At 35.3% G+C, this 19859-nt stretch overlaps 1 protein-coding gene across 1 annotated transcript in view; it reads right to left on the reverse strand.

Moving 5' to 3' along the window:
* Window positions 1–19859, reverse strand: part of LOC149779115 (deoxycytidylate deaminase-like) — a 63060-nt gene that overhangs the window by 33812 nt on the left and 9389 nt on the right. Inside the window, exon 2 of the mRNA XM_089938565.1 lies at window positions 4346–4429. The gene's annotated coding sequence lies outside the window, so the exon portion shown is untranslated. The remainder of the gene's footprint in view (window positions 1–4345; window positions 4430–19859) is intronic.

The raw sequence follows: 19859 nt of genomic DNA on the forward strand, positions 1-19859 counted from the left end.
ATTAAGAAGAGTTGAAAACTGTTCATAGTTGAATTAATTCCGGGATGTGTTGACTTTGAGACGATTTGTTGTATGAGGATGATAAAAATCCAGTTTGGTTAATCAGATATTTGAATTCCATCTGTACCATGGACAAATATGCCTCTATAATTTGAGCATTGTTTAGTATGCTGTTGTTGATTCAATTACAGTTTTGCTCTCATGGAAAGGGAATAACTTACATGTACATTTATACGTTAAAGTATAGAAAACCTGAAGCAATTGCCGCACGGAACCAATTAGGCCTAGCGCACGCCAGTCACATATTCAAGACTCTTTGTGGTACAATCTGAAATGGCGGAACAACTAATGAAAATCCAATATGTATTCAATTTCATCTCAGCAAGCATTTACGATAGTACGGTAAATGCTACCTTAAATCTCAAGGGGTTACATCAAAATTGCAATAATTAGAAATGGAATGGTTAGTTAGGAAACGAACTTTGAAATAGGTATTTATACTGATTTGGAAACAAGTAAAAAGCCATATCTGGTGTAGCTTGTCTAGCATCCGAAATTTTTGACAGAAAATGAAATCCTAGTGGCTACTAAATTGTACAATAACTTGTGTAATGATCATATCAAGATACATAGACCGTATTGGATGTGGCAGAAGAAATAGCAGTCTAGTTGTTGGATATTTCTATGACTGGAGCATTGCTTGATGTAAAACTACGCTGGATGCTTCATTGGGCGGGGAGGCTGGTCTGTTTGTTTTGCCTTTCTGTCTGACGTTGACTATCATATGGTGCACTACTAGTAGTACTAGAAACCTTTCGTCATTGTCCTTGAGATTATATGAATCTAGAAGTTACCATTGTATTTGTCTGCTCAAAAGGAACTATACCAAAAGAACATCTGATATGATTTGAGAACATACTAGACACAAAAATCTTAGATTGGCCGATTTTTTCATATCGATCTATAATATTTTGTTTGGTAAATTCTTGAAAAAAATTGATTTATTCGGATGGATTTCAATCCGGCAAACCTACATTTTCTTCCTGATGAACACTTTCAGCAATATTTATTTTCCATCTGCTTCCAGACGGTTCACATCGGTGATTCGGGGATACTTCTCCTATGCTGTGTACGCGCGTGTGTGAATGTATTTGTGTATGTGTAGGAGGTTGACATGGTGACTCATTAAATATAAGGAACTCCATTTTACGTGCCATAAACATACATTAAGAATAACATGGCATTTAAAGTGTTGGTATAAAGTAAATTGATATACCAATACTATTGGTATATCAAATGTGATCCGCCCATGGCGCAATAATACGAATATATAAACATTCTTTCAACCAATGATCAATTTCTACTCATTCATTAATCATAAATGACATAAGAAAATAACGAAACAAAGTATTAATAGTCCCAGTTTTCTAAAGGATATTAAAATGGTGCACAATTTGTCGGAATCCTTTCTTTTTCTCATTCCCCTCTAGTGCGTAAATGACAAAATAAGCACAAACCTGGAGTGAGAGTGGAAAACATATTGCGCTGGACGAAAACATTAAAACTGAACTTGTATCGAGTATCCTACAGTAATCTGATTCGGTCATAACGGTATGTTTACGTTTTCCTCAGGATCTTTCTACAATGTTCATAATACCAATGATACATAGTTGCAATAACCAGTGACACTATGCCTATATGTTAAATTTGTCGGTTACGATGCACATATACTGTATTGTTTTAATCATTTGTTCTTGTTTCTTGAACTATTATAATATTCTAAAAATCGATTATTAAATATTACATATAAAGCTGTCAAAATGGTCGCCTTTCTCTCTCTCTCTCTCTCTCTCTCTCTCTCTCTCTCTCTCTCTTTATATATATATATATATATATATATATATATATATATATATATATATATATATATATATATATATATATATAATCGTAGCTAGATACGGGCGAAAATCCATGAAAATACGAACGTTTGGGATTTCCTCTTGTGTCATACTTCTGGTCCTATGAATGATGGTAATGTTAGTCAAGCCGTCCAAAGAGGAGAGAAAAAGAGAGAGAGAGAGAGAGAGAGAGAGAGAGAGAGAGAGAGAGAGAGAGAGAGAGAATTGTATTGTATAGTCAATATATTAAAATATTTTAATAACCTCCTGTTGGTTCGTCATTTCACTTAATATCTATCCAACGCTAATTTCCATATGCCAGTACGTGAATGCTTGACAGTACAGGTTCAGTGCACTAGAGGATAACCGTGTTTGCAGTGCACTACTTTCTTCATAAAAAAACATTTTTCATGTTCAAATCATGAGTGTGTCTTATATTGATTTCACAAATGTGAATAAGAATAGAAATAGAAAAAGAAATCAATCAACTTATCACTTTTCATATGTGATTGTGAACAAGAAGAAAAATCGTAGAACTACACTTTTTAGCGGACACACTCGCAGGGATGTGAGGCGTTCATTCACTCGGTCAAAGTGCAAAAATGTGTATATGTGTGTGATATAAATAATATATATATATATATAGTATGTACGCTGTATCTATGATATACCACTCGTTGTATAATTTGTGTCACTAAAAGGAAATCAGGCAAGCCTCGTTTCCTTTCAACGAAAGATTTATACATCTCGTGGTATATCATTGATACAGCGTACATATATATATATATATATATATATATATATATATATATATATATATATATATATATATATATGTGTGTGTGTGTGTGTGTGTGTGTGTGTGTGTGCGCGCGCGTATATAAATACAGGTTAAGAAGACATTACATTAACCAAAAATAACTAACCTCTGAAAAGAGATCGGCTTACAAAGACACAGTTTCAAGTGACCTAGAGTTGTCTCTAAAGATTCCAGAGTGTCCATGAGAAGGATTGCCACGTCCCCACAAAAATTCCCAACTTCAGCATCCTGGGCGGTTTAGTGGATAAGAACGGGATATGAACCTTATATCTAGATGCAACTAATAAAGGTCGCAATGTGGGGGTTCATCTGGCCGAGGTTCGGTCCTAGGGTCGGGCCAATCTCATTAAAAAAAAGTTAGTAGTTTGAGTCGCGTCATCTATTCCTCCTCTATTCTACTCAACATCCCGGAGTTCATTCTGACTACTCCGCTTGCCTATGAGCCTCAGCTGACCAACTCGATGTCCCTCCTGAGCTGGCTCGTTTCGTAATTTTCCTAGAGCTTATCTACAAGCTCCATAATTTCTTATCCTAACGAGCTAAAGAAAAGTATCATATAATGCAAAGTCAATTAAGGGCATCGGTTGCATCATTGCCTATTCGATCAGGTTGTTCTGTTCAAGAAACATTATGTAACTGTTCGGTTCATTCCAGACGTATCCATTCACGTCTGGGTTGTTCGAGCAATAGGTTCGGTAGATCGCCATGCTATAGAAATCTTGCTGCAAATATCAGATTCGATAAAATCAGTCTTGGATTTAGACAGCAGCGTATCCCAGGCCATTACCGGTGACAGGTCGTAAAGTGTAGCATCCAGCATGCATGTTCGCATAGCGGTATCGCGAAGAGTTTAAAGGACATCCATAAGCAATAACATATCCGTGCACAAATGCAAATCGTGGTAGTCACCGAAATTTTGACAAACAAATGCGGATACGTCGGCGGAAATGCCTGCTCGGTCAGCCACAAATCAAAGGCCACAGTCGGTGGTAACATAGTTTCATATAACATCTCCCAATTTTTCATGTATTCGTCGAGATAGACTCCATTTCGCGTAAGCAACTTCATAGCCTCTGGCAGGACCACAGAGCTTTATCGGCATGTAATCGTGCAGTGGTTGTCGCTAGAAGCTACGCTACTTAACTCAGCAAGATTGGCAACAAATTTATCTAGTCTGGAATTCAAAAAATGAATCGAGTCAATACTCGTATTGTTGGAAATGGCATTTGATGACATTGGGATTCTTTCATTGATTAAGTGACCATTTTACGATGCAGCTTATGAAGCACAAACGGAAATGATATTACGTTAGGAGAATTCGCAGCTGAAGAGTGAATGCATTGTGTGTGGCTCCAATGTCAGTGGCAGTGATGTGGCAGTTATCGCGAACTCACGAAGCTCAATTTCCTGAGACATCTTCGACTAATTTTTAAACATAGCCATCATGGAGTCACCGTGGAAAACTCGCGAATGATGCTTTCACATACCTTCCTATTTTTTATAAAGGCTGATTCCTCTCCCAAATATTATGCCAAAACAGAAAGTTTAAAAACTGATTGACAGTATTTTTCTATATGGAGAGAGAGAGAGAGAGAGAGAGAGAGAGAGAGAGAGATTTCCTCACCTGCGACCAAAGGTGCCTTGCCTGTGGTTTTCTTTTTCCTACTCGAACGAGTGGCTTGGATAGATTTATTGACAGCAGGCCTCCCTGTATATAATAAATAAACTCATGCAACCTCATGTAATTGCTTATTCGGCATTAAATTTTAAAAGTATCTTTTTACTTTATGTTTTCGATCATATATATTATTACACGTCAATAGTGTCGGCCAAATACTTTTACTAAGACAGTATTCCCGAGTACGTGTATATTCAGAGCATCTGATGATGGCGGAAATGGAAAATCACTGACATCTCCGAGACCAGATACGGAACGAGGACATTAACGGCCATGATCAGCAGGTAGTGAAAATCGACTAAATGAGTACTTCTCTTATATGCTGACACAGTTATGGTTTCGGGATTTCGGATAATAACCATTACGTGCATACTTTCGTAATAATAGCAAGATAATAGCGGTTTTATTCGGGGTACTCATCATGACGTTATCGTCATATCGCAAGCGAGACAGCTAAACAAAGTTGACCTAAGATGCCCTTGCACACGAATGTACAGACATCTTTAAGAAGAAGAAGAGGAATATGACAAGGAGTTGGAGAGAAAAAAAAAACATTTAATTGTGAAGCAAATAAGAAAGGGAGTGAAAACAAGACGCTGTGTGCTACAAGACATTTTGGCGAGGTTAAAGAATCTGTGACAAATGTATAAGACTTCTTTAGCTAAACCAAGAGAAAGAGACCTCCACGTACCATGATTTCTAAGCCTTCTATTACTATATCTACTCTCGAATAGATGCCAGCATCAGCAGCAGTTACATTTACCATTACTAAAGCAGCAGTAGCAGCCACATAAGGAGGAGTAGGATTTAGTTGTGGAAAGAGATTGAGGTAGTTAAAAGCTGATGAAGTCAAATCAGTACTTTTTAGACCTAAAGTCCAATGTATTTTAGCCATATTTTAAGACACCACGACAATCAGAACCACAACGAAAATTTCATAACACATCACAAAAGCTAATATTCTTCTTATTTCACTCTCTGTCTAGTTTCTTTTCGAATTCTCTTCTCCGGCATGGGTTCTTCCTCTTCACTGTATTCAGTTAGTATCGTCTTCGTACATTTCCTGACGGGGATGGGTTCCTCTTATGAAGAATACTCATTCTGTTTGTTTTCTTTTTTCTTAAGACATTCTGATGACAATGTTCTTTTTTCTGACAATGATAACGTGCATCTTTACCATTGTCTCTCCTCTCTCCTGTCATTCGTTGGTTTGATGTTGACATGGTAGAGCCAATCATCCTTTCTGTTATAGCAAGTATCTTGTCTTTTAGACGAGTATTCCTTATCTGAAGTGTACTTTCGAATAAAACTCTGAAGAGAATGGTAATAAGATGTTCTTATGTCGAGAAGCTCTCTCTGTATATGTATCAAGTGTGTGTTGAACCTCGTATTTTGGAATCAAGATGACGCGGTCACACTATTTCATCAAGGAATAAAAAAGAAAAGAGTCAACCCGAAGTGTTAGCCGAAGCACATGACAATGTTTGTTAAGATAACATGAGTGATCCAGAACTAAAAGTGTGTACTTCTGCACAAGACCAAGAGAGTGCTAATCCACCAAGAGAGAAAGTCTTTCAGTAGCTCCCATATATCCTTATTGTATTCAAGAAACGCAAAAACCTGCCTTAAATAAAAGTTTGAAACACGGATTACACACAAACAGGGTGAAACGGATGACGTTCGAGTCTAAAGTGATATCCAATATTTCATTATATATTTGTGGGATTCTTTGTTTGAAACACTGAGAAGGCAATGCCAAGCCAAAGACCACTAAAAACTATTGATGACAGTATGAAGGAAGTTTCCTGTCTGGAACGAATTTAGTACACTAGCAGAATCAACATCCTCCAAAGTCATTGAAAAAATTCAACGTCAAAACAATCCAATGACAAGTTTAACACGACTTAAGGAAAACCCACTCATCACATGACATGACCCATGTTTTATCTCCTAGAGGTAGCGGACTACACAACGTTATTGATGGATGACTTTCGCAGTTTCAAACGCAGTATCGTGCTATGTTCGTGTCGCGAACGTATGAAGAGACGAATGAGAAAACAGAAAAAAGAGCAACGGAGAGCATTAGACAATCAGAAAGAGCTAAGCAACTAATAGAAGCGGAAATCATTGTATAGACATGCATGTATGACATTCTTGAAATGCAGTAACTTCAATAGGTGTTGGTTTTTCGTTATATATTGAAAGTATCTTCTAAAAAAACACCTTCGTGGAGCCCTGGAGTTTCGAGGATCTGATTTAACAGATGGAAAGTCGATTTACGTGCATTATCATCAAGGGCATTTCAATTCTATTACTAAAATCAAGGGATTGCATGCGTACGTTTACTATTGTGAGAAATGTGACCAAGGTTTTTGCAGTCGAAAGCAATACGTTTATTACGAAATGAGATATCCTGGGTGTTTAGTTTCCAAACCATATATTCATGAAGAGAAAGATCGAATTATTGTTTTCCTACCACCAACTTTTTCAGTCCAACAGGTTGCGAACAACATTGCAAGAAAGAAGTTTATTAACACAAAGGTGCTTGCTAATTATTGAGATTTTACTACACCTTCGTTCATCTTATTCGTCTTGTTTTCAGGAAGCAAAAAATGTCGTTATATGACCAAACCGTGCAATTTGAACATCAGTCCTACATTCAAAATCTAAGAATGAACTGGATAAAGACTTCATGGGAAGCCTAGGACAAAGAAGAAAACGAAAGACTTTAAATTTACAGAAGAGACTGGTATTTATACATTTACTTTCTCTGAATCTCATCGTACTTGTGAGAAGTGTATAGAAGAACCTATTTTTTCGCTGTCCCAGAAGAATTAAGATTCCGGGATGAGGTGAAACAATCTTTCGGAAACCACATACTATTCACGAATTTTGAGGAATGGATCTTAGACCTAACAACATATACAGCGTTATGGGGAATTAAATCTACACTCGCGCCTCCCAATTTTGCAGGATACGATGGACAATTTATTTGTAAATATTATTCCGAGTGAGGCCAACAATATCACACAGTCTTCGTGAACGGAGTCGAATTCAACTGTATGAAAGTGGGACAAGTACAGTTTAAGGATTACATGAGTTATTTGGTCATGTCTTTGAGTAGAATGCTTAAAATGTTGGGAATGACAGAAATGGCCAAAGGTTAATTTCCTCACGTTTTTTAATGCCGAAGCTAATGAACAAGTTGTACTCACGCATCGTTCGCTATTACTACACAGAATGTATGCAGAGAGAACAACGTGAAATATTGTATACCTGGTATCAAACTCAAATATTATTGATGCCCGGATGTGGACATTCTATTTTGAGACTTATTTCACAAGATTTCGACACGTTTCTATTTCTGAGGTACTAATCCTTTGAAGGAACCTTTTGAAATAGCTGTCGTATGTGGATTGATCTATCACAAAGGTTCATGCCTTTTGAACAATCCAGCCACTATACTCCCTTAATCCTATCTCTTGGTCAGCAATCAATAATTTGCCAAATATTTACGTTGGCTCCATTATTTGTGTGAGTGGAAACAAATGGATTCAACATACTAAAATCGGTGAAGAAATATAATTGTTGTTTATTGTGGATAGGTGGAAAATCCCTGGGTCGTCTAAAAATTTCAGTGGTGCGTATTTCGCAGATAATACAAGTGATTCCCTGAACGAAACCTGAAGTTCTTTCTCTAAGTAGAAGAGTTGTACACGAAAACATACCAACGGCGCCTGAAGTTAGAAAGATAAGGAATTAAATGATAGTGTTCAGGACTTAGGGATTTATAAGCACTTTTAAAAGAACTGCTTGCACCTATTACAATCACATCTATCGGACCACGTTTGATATGCGTGTAGGTAGCTACCTTTCCCGATTTAGTTTATCAGCAGATTCATTTTGGACTATTTGTGAATAGTACATGCAGCAGAAACATGACCACCAAAGCTTCAGTTGTGCACGAAATATTTATTGCTAAAACTGTTGAGAATATTATTGAAAACAAGTTGTGTACATCCGTATGAAGAAAGCATTTCCTGAATACTATCCACGCTTCATACTTACCAATAAATGTGCATAGCAAGTTGGTTGTACGAGTAAATTAACAACTAGATAGCTGTACATAACCAGAAATGTCTTGGTTTCGATGCCTGGATACAAGACATGGCTGACTATGCCAAGGACATTAGCGTGTGTGTCACTAATCAAAGAAAACAAGCTAACTTAGAGCTAGTGCAACATGTGAACATGAACTTAAAACCAATATTGAATCAATGGTAGAAGAACAGAGTAAGAGATATTGCAAATCCACAATTAGAAACGTTTCAGGAGGAAATAACATTGCTGGAGAAAAATGAGACCAAGAATTTCAGAGACAAGAAGAGCAATATTAGTCTTTGGATCAATATTATATAGAGTTCTTCCTAACCAAGGAACTTTTTCACTATCAGGCGAAGGAAAATAAAGTTTTTGGTTGTTAATATATATATATATATATATATATATATATATATATATATATATATATATATATATATATATATATATATATATATATATATATATATATATATATATATATATATATATATATATATATATATATATATATATATATATATATATATATATATATATATATATATATATATATGCCATACCACGGGTATAATTTTCGATATTCTGGATATTTAAGAAATATGTTTTGGTCTGTATTAAAATCATCTAACTTAGGTTCTGGTGGTTCATGCTACTCTGTTGGAATTTCAGGCCGTCCTAAAACAGATCTGATTGATGATTGATAAATATCTACAACGTAATCTGGAGAATTTACTTCAATCGTAGCCGATGATATTGGTTGGTGAACTGAAATAGCTATTTTCGCTTCTTTTCCGGTTATAGGTTTGATTCTGAGTTGAAATTCATCATTCATTTGTTCGATTTGATAATTACCTGTAGGGGTAGAAACAACATTCCATTATGTTGTTCCATCATCTTTATTTCTATCTGCAAATACTAGTGAATTATTCGCCTGTAATCCACCAAATGATTTTGATCTGATATTTGGCCAACTGTAATATACCCGTAATTGCGCTAGTGCGATTTTCTTCACGAAATTGCAGTTAGAACGTTAATACTAAATTCTGGATTAATTGAACTTACCGTTATCATTGTTGTTTTTGACGGAGTCGTATTATTTACAATCTGTTGTATTAGCTCGCTTGTCGATGTCAGTGGAGTTGACATTGTTATTTAAATCCTGATTTTCTGAATCAATCACTGTCACTGCTTCTTTGTAGATTTGAACCATCTCCATGAATTCAAAATCTGATATTTTTCTGTCACTAAGGCTCGTTGATAATAACGAGGATAATTTGGAGTATGATGGCCTTGCTGTATGTAATTGTATTATATAATCTTGCAATTTTCCATTTGTACACGTACATATTGTTTTGGCAACGATGTTGAGAATACCGGCAATCGTTGTTGCAGTTGAAACACAAATTGTTACAAGTACTGGTGCCATCATTGTTATTGTTGATAATAACATGCCGGTTCCAGCAATAACAGCAGACGCTGAATAAACAATTATATCAACAATAACTACACGTCTGCGATATTTTTTATTTTCACTACATTCTCGTCAAAGATATTTTTCAAATTTTTTTACCATTCACGTGCTTGATTATATCTATAATGTTGCGCTGCAACATCACGTTGAACGTTGATTGGAATAGTCATTATATTTTATTTAGTAATCAATTGAGGTGTTTCAGCCACAAATTCCAGACACCACCAGTTAGACGATGATGTTAATTTTTTATCAGATGCTTCCAGTATAAATGTTTCTTCGTTTCCTTTATTTAATATAATAGACACAACTCCAGAAAAATTATCGGTTGAATGACGCCAGGGATACGTAGTAAATATCTTAAATTTTTCAGCGCTGAACACGGACAGTCTATACACACCAGTGATTTATGCAATATGTTTGAAAGTGTTTTTCTGCTGTGAACATTTTGAGAATCCTGATGACACCGTGCATGCTATGGGGGATTTTGATCGTGGGGGATTTTAATTAGGTTAATTTTTTAACCATCTCAGGAATTCCACTTATAACATCTTCTAGTCTTTTTCTAATCGTTTCAATATATGATATAGCTGTTTTAATATCGCCAAGTTTTGTTTTAATATCAACGAGTTTTACGTTAACAGACAACGGGGTGTCAAAGAAATCATCTGCGATTTCATTAAGTTTTTGAAAGTTTCTACGAAGTCTTGTAAACGCGCTTACGTGAGAATCAAGCTCAGTTCGTAGCGTGGATTATTTATTATCTACTGTGTCTACATATTTTTTGTTGCAGCATCTTCATCAGATGTTGGATCTCTTAAAACAACTATGTTATTTCCGTTCATGCTGAGTTCGCCTGTCATTGTATCACCGGTGTTCCCCAAATGATTAGCAACGTTTCTTGCAATTTCATTTCTAATGATATATTTGAGTCTCTGATTTTACTGCAGTCAGTAAATAATGGAATGTTATCCGTATTGGCACCAAGAACTCTACGAACTATACCATTATATTTTATGTTGCCCGTCCTTAATACATCGTATTTATCCTGAAAAATAACAACTTCATCTCGGTCAACTCCAGAGAGGTCAATAATATCGACGAGTTCATCTTTAGTCGCGTAATTTGACAAGTCAATGTCATCTTTTTTTTCTTGCCCTTAGTGGTAACACATAGAGAAGATCTTCCGTAAATATCAACCATTATACCTTAAGATCTGTTTAAAACGACGCGGTTCCTTGTATAATCGTGCACGTCTTTATGAGGTGCATTGGAAGATTTTGATATAGCGTAAAGTACATTAATTACTTCACAAATAAATATCGGTGGATCAGGTCGTGTTTGTTTTGGTAATGTTGAAAACCAGACTGGTTTGTTTCTGGCGTATTTTAAAAATCTATTGGCAGAGGAAGCCCGCATGCATTAGAAAAAATGGAGCCACGTGGTTCAATTGCGTATGCCACCCAATGAGTACCAGACCCTGAATTATTACCAAGATTTATTATTCCAGTCTCAAAATTGTTTGGTTGTTTTGGTAATTGGTAAAGCATAAAAACACTTCTGAATTTTTTTTATATTTAATTGTAACAGCATCAAGTAAATCAAATTTGACATAGGCAGAATTAGCGGAGTGTTCCTGGAAGTCCCAGACCTTTTCCGTACCGATAAGGGGTTCCTGGTAATTTTAGACCCCTTCCCATTTTTATATCCTTTTCCTGTTATTTTATCAACAAGCATACTACCAACCTTTCCGGCAGTACCGCTTAAAACACCGAGTGCAGCTCTTTTTGCGATGACTGGGGCTGTAGCGGCTATTAATCCTGGTATAGCTGCAAGAAGTGGAATATACCACCTGTTTTAATTGTGTCTTTAATAGCGCTCGGAGAAAGATGAAGTTGAACTCAGGTTTTTGATTCTAAGGCCTTATTAAAATGTTTGAGTTGAGTCTTGGTTAATGATAATTTGTTTGGACCATCACTAGAAATTTGATATTTTCTGAGTGATATTTTTATGCCGCATTTATTTGCAACAATTTTATTGTTATATTTTGACCTGACCGGAAGTCAGAGTGACATTAACGTGACTATACGACATTTTAATAATATCATGAGCGATTTAATTACTGGTGTGTCAATAACTCGCATTCTTCCACCAGCACCTTCACGTAACGTTGCTTGGTCTGAAAGAATAACTGCAATTGCTCTATACTCTGGAATAACACCTCTATTTACGCGAGCTCGGAGGTGTATATCAACGATAGTTTGTCGTGCTAAATAAAGATTGTTCAGCGAAAAGTAATATATTGGATACAGATTTCTAAATTCTAACTGATATTTGTAAACCAGTATCTATATTTTGATCACGTCCCATAAATGTCATCACAGGATGATATGCAAGTGCTATATGATTTGTGGTACAATCTAACAATATATCCTCAGCTGGTTCTTGATGTCCGTTTATTCTTAAAGAAACTTCACTAACTCCACGTTTGTCAAATGCCATTTGATTTTGTTCTTGTGAGTTTAGTGGTGCGGTATTTTGAAAGCAATACATATATGTCGTGGAGCATAAACACCTTGCTGTGATGCTATATGCCATGTAAATAAACCATTAGTGTTACTTTGAACACTGTCTGTGGTCATCGTCAACCATGACAACAACGATTTACCACCTTGGTCGATAAAAGAAATTAATTTTTGTTCTTCAGCAATTGTTGGAGTCATTACTGGCATCCACAGCGAGAGTTTTTTCAGTATTAATTTACCAACATCACCAGCAGCGTGCAAGATTGCATCATGGTCAGTAGCCTTTCTTACAAGTACAACTGTATGTTTTGCTCCAAAAGTTACTTTTCTAACATTTCTACAGAATCCAAAGACGTAGGTTAATGAAATTGCCCATGAAAATCTTCTACAATTAAAAGCTAATGCTAGATTTTGATCTAGATTGACAGACTGTAACATCATAAATGCTGCGCCGGGTAGGTTTATCGCTCCAGGTGGTTGTGGATTAGACGCAGTATTTTGTTCTAATTGTACCAAAAGATGAGGTCTATGGTCAGGGCGGTCATTAATGACCTTTGAAAACATCATTGATGGACCAGTTGATCTTGTATAATCATCTGAATATCTCTCTAGAACTAATATCGTTGTAGCAACATCAACGTCTTTTTGAATCGTTTCAATATTTATTCCGTCAATCATGTACGTTGCATAGTGAAACAACGCCACAACACCGGTATTAACCATCCGCAGATTCAGTATTATCTGCTTTTATAATTTCGCCTTCTACTTCAATAAATGCTTCAGCGGGGAAGAAATATCTGCCAGTATCCTGAATTTGTAATTCGATTCTACCCCGCTGATTTGGTTCTCGTGCGTCATAAGAATGAAATTGATAATCACGTATCGATTCATCTTTGAGAACTGGTGCGTCTATATCGAACGCTGGATCGGATACATGTTTAAACATTTTATTATTATTGTCATCGTCTTACACGAATACCACTTCCTGCTATTAAATTTACCGTTATATTTCTTTTTGCTTCACCAGCCAGCTCTGACAATTTTTGATTTGCACCTTGGTTTATTTTTTACTCACATTTGCAGGCATAACTTCAGTGTTGGGTAATTTTACTAGTTGTGGTTTTTTCGTACTAACCGAAATGTTTTTCTTTGACCGATGTTTTACCGACAAAATTACCAATAGCATTAATACCTTTCTCACGAACAGCATCAATAGCCTTCATTCCTAATTCTTTTGCAATAGGCCATCCTTTTGAATACACCCATAACAGTATCACCAAGTCCATCTCCGTAAATCGCTTTGTAAGTTGGCAATCGTGAGTTTACTACCCTGACCATTACAGGTACACGTTGTGCATTGTGTATAATCATTTTTTTAATTACATACTGATTAATTAGTTGTTTGTTTAGTCGCTGTGATAATCATCAGCAATTTCATCGATGAGAGAACGATAAACATTGATATCCATAATACCACTAGTAAATTATATTCGACAAATCTCTGATATTTCACTAACCCTATCTCCGGCGAATTATTTCTTGCACGTTTTCCTTCAATCAAAACTTTTAATCTACCTACGTCAGAAAGAACACTGTCAGGACAAATTTCTTGAGTAACAAAACCACTTCCAGTTGTTTCATCTTTCTTGTTGTTTCTTCTGCTTCCTTCTCCCATTTTCCTGAGACTGATTTCCATTTTGATTATATCTTATCTGGTGAAGAACGTAATTCCTTCCTTCGTCTAGTTTCTTCAAATTTCTGATATTCTTCTTCACTTAGTTTCCTTTCTCGTTCAACCTCCTTACGTTTCGACCTCATTACCCTCTCTCTTTGTTTCCTTTCTGTTTTTGCTTTTCAAGTTGCAACTTCATTTCTTCTTCTTTTTGTCTCCTTTTCAGTATTAATTGTTTAACACGATTATTTACTGTCTGTTTAAAAATACTAAAATTGTTAACATCTTCCACAGATCTGATTTGTGGAGTATTAGTAGCGATGCGAAATACATCCCTAACCCAATCGGCAGATCTCTTAGTTCTCACATATTCGTTTTTTACATACTTATCTCTTTCATGATATCCAAACGCGGCAATATCAATAACTTGGTTTGGGTCTTTGATAGCGGCAATACCCTCGGACGTAAATTTATCTGCAATATTAATTCTACCTCCTGGCAGAGGTGGTGGTTAAGGAGGTTGGGGTGGTGGTGGTTGACCTGCTCGAAGACGGCCAGCAATAAAAACAAGCAATGTTTCAAGAGCTTTTTGTGTTGCTTCAATTGCTGTAACAATTTTCTTGGTTGGTTCGACAATTGGTTTAAATAATTTGTCTGTGTGACGGTCGATTGGTTCTATTCATGTTTTCATAGAACAGAATATGTTGCGATTATAATGTTTACACTGAAACGGAATTAAAAGATTAGAACGTGACTTTTACATAGCAATACATTTAATTGGTGTATTTCATTCTCTGTTGCCGCCAGTTAGCATTTAACAGAAATTTTCATTGATCACTATTTCACCAGACTGTTTATTTACAGTGTATTGATTACTATTTATCAACAAAAAACTTACATAATATATGATATATTATTTAGAAATTGCTAATTTCACAATAAAGATTCGGGCATTAATCACCATCTACGATGATAAAACGCGGGATATATCAATGTTTAATTTATTTAATTTATTCACATTCAGGTTATTTTAAAGATATTTAAAATATATTTTCATTGGGGAAAATACGGGAGCCACGCCAGAAAAGGCATTATAAGCGGGATTGCGAGTTATCCGGGCGCGAGTTATGAAGGGAGTGGTATGACTTACTAGTACCCTAGTAGTTGCTTCTTATAATGTTTCTAACTTCTGTTACATAGTAAACACGTGAATGGGTTGTTGATGCAACCAAATACTGATTATCCTGATTCCTTGGAAGATATAAACATTGTGCTTGATAAATGGTAATTCAAATAATGAAATGATGTAAAGCACAAAGTTTAGGTAAAAATGACATTCAGCTTGAATAAATGGCATTCCAGTTAATTGGTTTAGATGCAATCCCTTTGATTTTAATGACCTCATTTTACATATTAATAGTTTTTTCTTCCCATTGCAATCCAATATTTCTCATTGTTTTTAAAAATAGCTGGAATGATGATGTTGTCATTGTGCTATCCAAAGTCTGTCCGATTATTTTGCAGTTTTGTTTTGTTCATTCATATGTCCTTTTGCTGACATTTGACCCAGATATGTATCATACTTAGACAGAGTGTCATACACAGCGAAACATCTTCTGTATGATGTGTTTTATGTCTGTAGCCCGAAATAAAATACTGAACACCAACTTAAAGCATGACTGAAAAATCCTCTCAATTACAAGATTACATAAAACTACTTGAGCTCAGGTCACTATTAGCATTTTCTAATACCTAGTTGACAACAACCTTCTAGAAAGATCCCGATGCTTACAAAAATAAAAATGTTAGTTATTATTAGAAAGCAGAACCGGGACTATGTGAATTAAACTAAGGGAATTTCAAAACCTAGACCCAGACCCAAACAATCACATTTACTTTTTCTGTTAATAATAATCCTGATATTAAGTCTCTACATATAGAGAATATTTTAGCTCTGTATTATTTGTTTACAAAATAAAATTTAAAAAATATTAGTTCAGGTCAAGCAGAAGATGAACTCAATTTTGGACAAGGTCATGTCCAACATACAATGTTACTTTACAATAGCATGTAATGAAGTTCAAAATTTTAAAAAAAAGTTAACAAGCAGTGCAAATTAAATTTACATAACAGCAGCATTTGTTGAAGATAATATGTTAAACTTCTTGCCCCTGGAGTTTAGCAGTTGACATAAATTGATGTGCAATGCTTTGAAAAAGTCCAGCTGTGATCATAAAAACATTAGGGCTGTGAATTCCTTTCTTAATGCTTACCACAAAAAACTAATTGCAAGAACCCGTGTTAATCTGCATTGGAAGACGAGCCTACTCAGAAATATATAGAAGTTGAAATTACATGATTATAACGTTATTTAAATGCATCATACTAGATTGCTTGAACTACAAGCTTTTCACATGAAAATAAAGAAATCACTGTTAATGCTAACATCTGTACTTTCAGGATTGTTTAACAAAAATTGGTGATAACTACTTCTCACAATATTAAACTGAGTTCATCTTATGTCAAAACTAATTCGTCCAGTATATGTAAATCATATTTAGTTAATTATGCATTATTCCATTTTTGATTTTATATGTTGCTAGAGATGTTAACAATCAAACGTGTTTGCTTTCTTTTACTGGCTACAACTCATAAACGTTATATCTGTGATAATGAGGTTAAAACTTTTACATTTACTGTGCTTGTAGAGGATATTCACTGGTAGCTGATTTTGTTAAAAGAAATTAATATTATGTTACAATAATATATTTGTCAGTGTGAACTCAAGACCCTATTGTTATTGTTTCCTATTGTCAGTATTGGTTTCATTTACATTGCTTAGAGTTGTTCCATTTAAACATACATGGTACCCAGGTACTTTGAATTCACAGAGTTCATATCAAAATGATGAGAAAATTCTAAATTGTATCTGGGGGTGAGTAACCACTTTAAAAGTACCTTCCCTGGGTTCCATGTATGTTTTAATGGAACAGCCCTTACATGGTAAACCGTTGAACAATTCTTTTTTAAAATGGTATCAATGTTTGGGGAATGTAAGTTCTGAAAGTAAAATTCAATATTTTGTTTTCAGTAAAAAATGAAAGTCAAGTGCGAAAGCAAAAGGGGAGAAAATGACTAGAATACCATGGTCTAAGGAGGAGAAGGTAGCTGTATAAAGACAACTGGGACAATTTATAAGAACTGCTTCACTACCAGGAAATGCAGTATGTGAAAAGGCAAAGAAGGAACTTATTATGGCAAGGTATCCATGGAGCCAGATAAAGGTCTATTAAAAGTTCAAAATCTAAAGCTATATTAAAGCTAAAAAGCTATACCCTTTACCAGCAAAATTCAAACAGATGATAAATATTTGCTGGCCTTTAAGTTGTTACTTTTGTAATAGAAAATCTCGGGGTTTTTGTAACACTCCAAATCAACACGTATATGGATTATGTAATTAAAATCGTGTAATTTTTTGTTACGTAAAAATTTATTTATATATATCTCCAAAAGAATGGAAAATAATGTGTCAAATGATCATCATTTTGAAAAGAGATCGCGTACTAAAAATTTAGCAGCCGACAGTGAGTAGGATTTTAAAATATCCACATGATTTTCTATATTAAATTCATGTGCATCAGATGTAATAGCGCTAAATCAGTATGTGCTAGTACTATATATTGTTTTAATTTGATTACACATATGTGCATTCAAAAAATGACTAACCATGACAAAGATAAGTATTCCATCGCATTTTTTTTTCTTGCACCTCATGATCAAATAAAATAAGCCCTGATATGAGAGAAAGGTTTGTGGACAATTGAAATTTGTATTGTTAAGTTAGTTGTCAATAGTGATCATACTACTGTACAAAGGCAATGCTACGTTCCATTATTAATTGATACCACGGTGTCAACAGCTCTTTCTAGTTTTAATTATGATATCCATTGTCTCAGAAACAAAACAACTTTGCAGTGTTATTAACATTTTGGGGGGAGGGGACTCTCCGTTGATCTTTCCAGACCATTTAGAGAGACCCTCCTGCCGTACTATTATAATTTGTGTCTGCTATAGTTTTTTGTATGTTCTATTTTTATTACGGTATAATTTGTATGTTTTTATTTATTTATTTATTTATTTTTAAAAAATAATCTAAATCAACTGGCTCTTATATACATTCACCATCTTGCATAAAATAGGCTTCCTTCATTTGTTCTTCGTCTTCCTATATTTGTTTCCTTCTTTTTCCCTTCTCCTTCTTCTATCTCTAGCTAGCTCTGTTTCTATACTTTGGTTTCCAGTCACTTGGGGTTGTACTATTATATTAGATTCCAATTGTGTCGATTTGTTTACCTCCTCTTGTTCTAGTTCTTGTTTTGCTGTCTCAAGCTTCTCTTTGCCTTGATGTTTTTGAGCTTTTGGTTGCGGTTTTTGGCGTTGTTCTTCCTGTTTCTGTATTTCTTGCTGCTTTCCCGGTGGTTGTTGTTGGTGTCTCGCTTCTTTTTGTTGTAGATCAGGGTTATGTTTTCCCCTTAAATTTTTATTGTTGTGTGAGGTTTCGATTGTGTTGACTGTATTGCCTGCTCCTGCATTTCTTGCTGCCTTCCTGGCTGCTGTTGTGGCTGACTTTGTGGTGTTTGTTGTTGTTGCTGTTGTTGTCGTCTCACTTCTTTTTGCTATTGTAAGGGTTCAGTATAACGGTATGTATTATGTGGATCTGTTTCTTTAACGGTTTCTGGTTTTCCTGACTTTGCTGTTGTTGTTATTGTTGCTGTCGCTTCATGACTTGGGGTTCTCCAATCTCTGCTTAAGGTTTGTTGGGCATTTGAAGGGTGTATGGCCTGTATTTCCACATCTATTACATTTCCTGTCGTAGATACACCCTTTGTACAAAGATTTAGCTAAGAAACCATGAATAATCTTTTCATGTCTTTGAATTTGTTTTTCTCGATTTATAGCATTTGCATTCCATTGTAGATTGTTGTTAGGGGGATAGTTGCCAATCTGGATGAAATCACTTTGATGTTGAATTTTTTTCAAATTTTGTTACTACATACTCCAGTGGGATTTCTAGAGGAATGTCTGACAGATATACTTCTCCAGATTGTTTCTTTACTTTCCTTAACATGGATGTTGTTTTTTAACTATAACTCTCCATACGGTAGAATTGGTTATTTCCATCTGGTATAATTATGCATCCTTTATATCCTTTGGGGTTAACTGAGTACAAGATTTTAATGTAGTCTGGATTATGTACTTTCCATGCAACCATCATCACTGCTGTTCCAGGTATTATATCTCTTGGTATATGGGACATGTCTAGCTCTTGCGTTCCATCTTTGCAAGCACATTCAATAAAGCTTCCTTCACTAGTTTCAATTCTTTTGGTTTGAAAATGTTTCCTAGCTTCTTCAGTTCTTTTCTAACTGCCGCCATTTGTTTCGCGAGTTCACCTCGTTAGAGTAGATCTATTGAGTCCTTGTATTTTTCTTTGCAGTTTTGTAAATTCAGTATTCTGTTTTCAGATAGTCTTTTTTCTTGCTACATACTTCTCCAATGTTGAAATATTTTGGGATGAAATGGAATAGACAAACTCGCAACTGCATCCGAGGTGGACACTAACCATTGAGGCCTCCGGAGCGGTCTGCCCCGTGTATAGCCTACTCCTATGTGTTATTTACATGCTAA

Source organism: Sinohyriopsis cumingii, chromosome 17, assembly GCF_028554795.1.
Source record: "Sinohyriopsis cumingii isolate HCF-2022 chromosome 17, ASM2855479v2, whole genome shotgun sequence".
NCBI classification, from domain to species: domain Eukaryota; kingdom Metazoa; phylum Mollusca; class Bivalvia; order Unionida; family Unionidae; genus Sinohyriopsis; species Sinohyriopsis cumingii.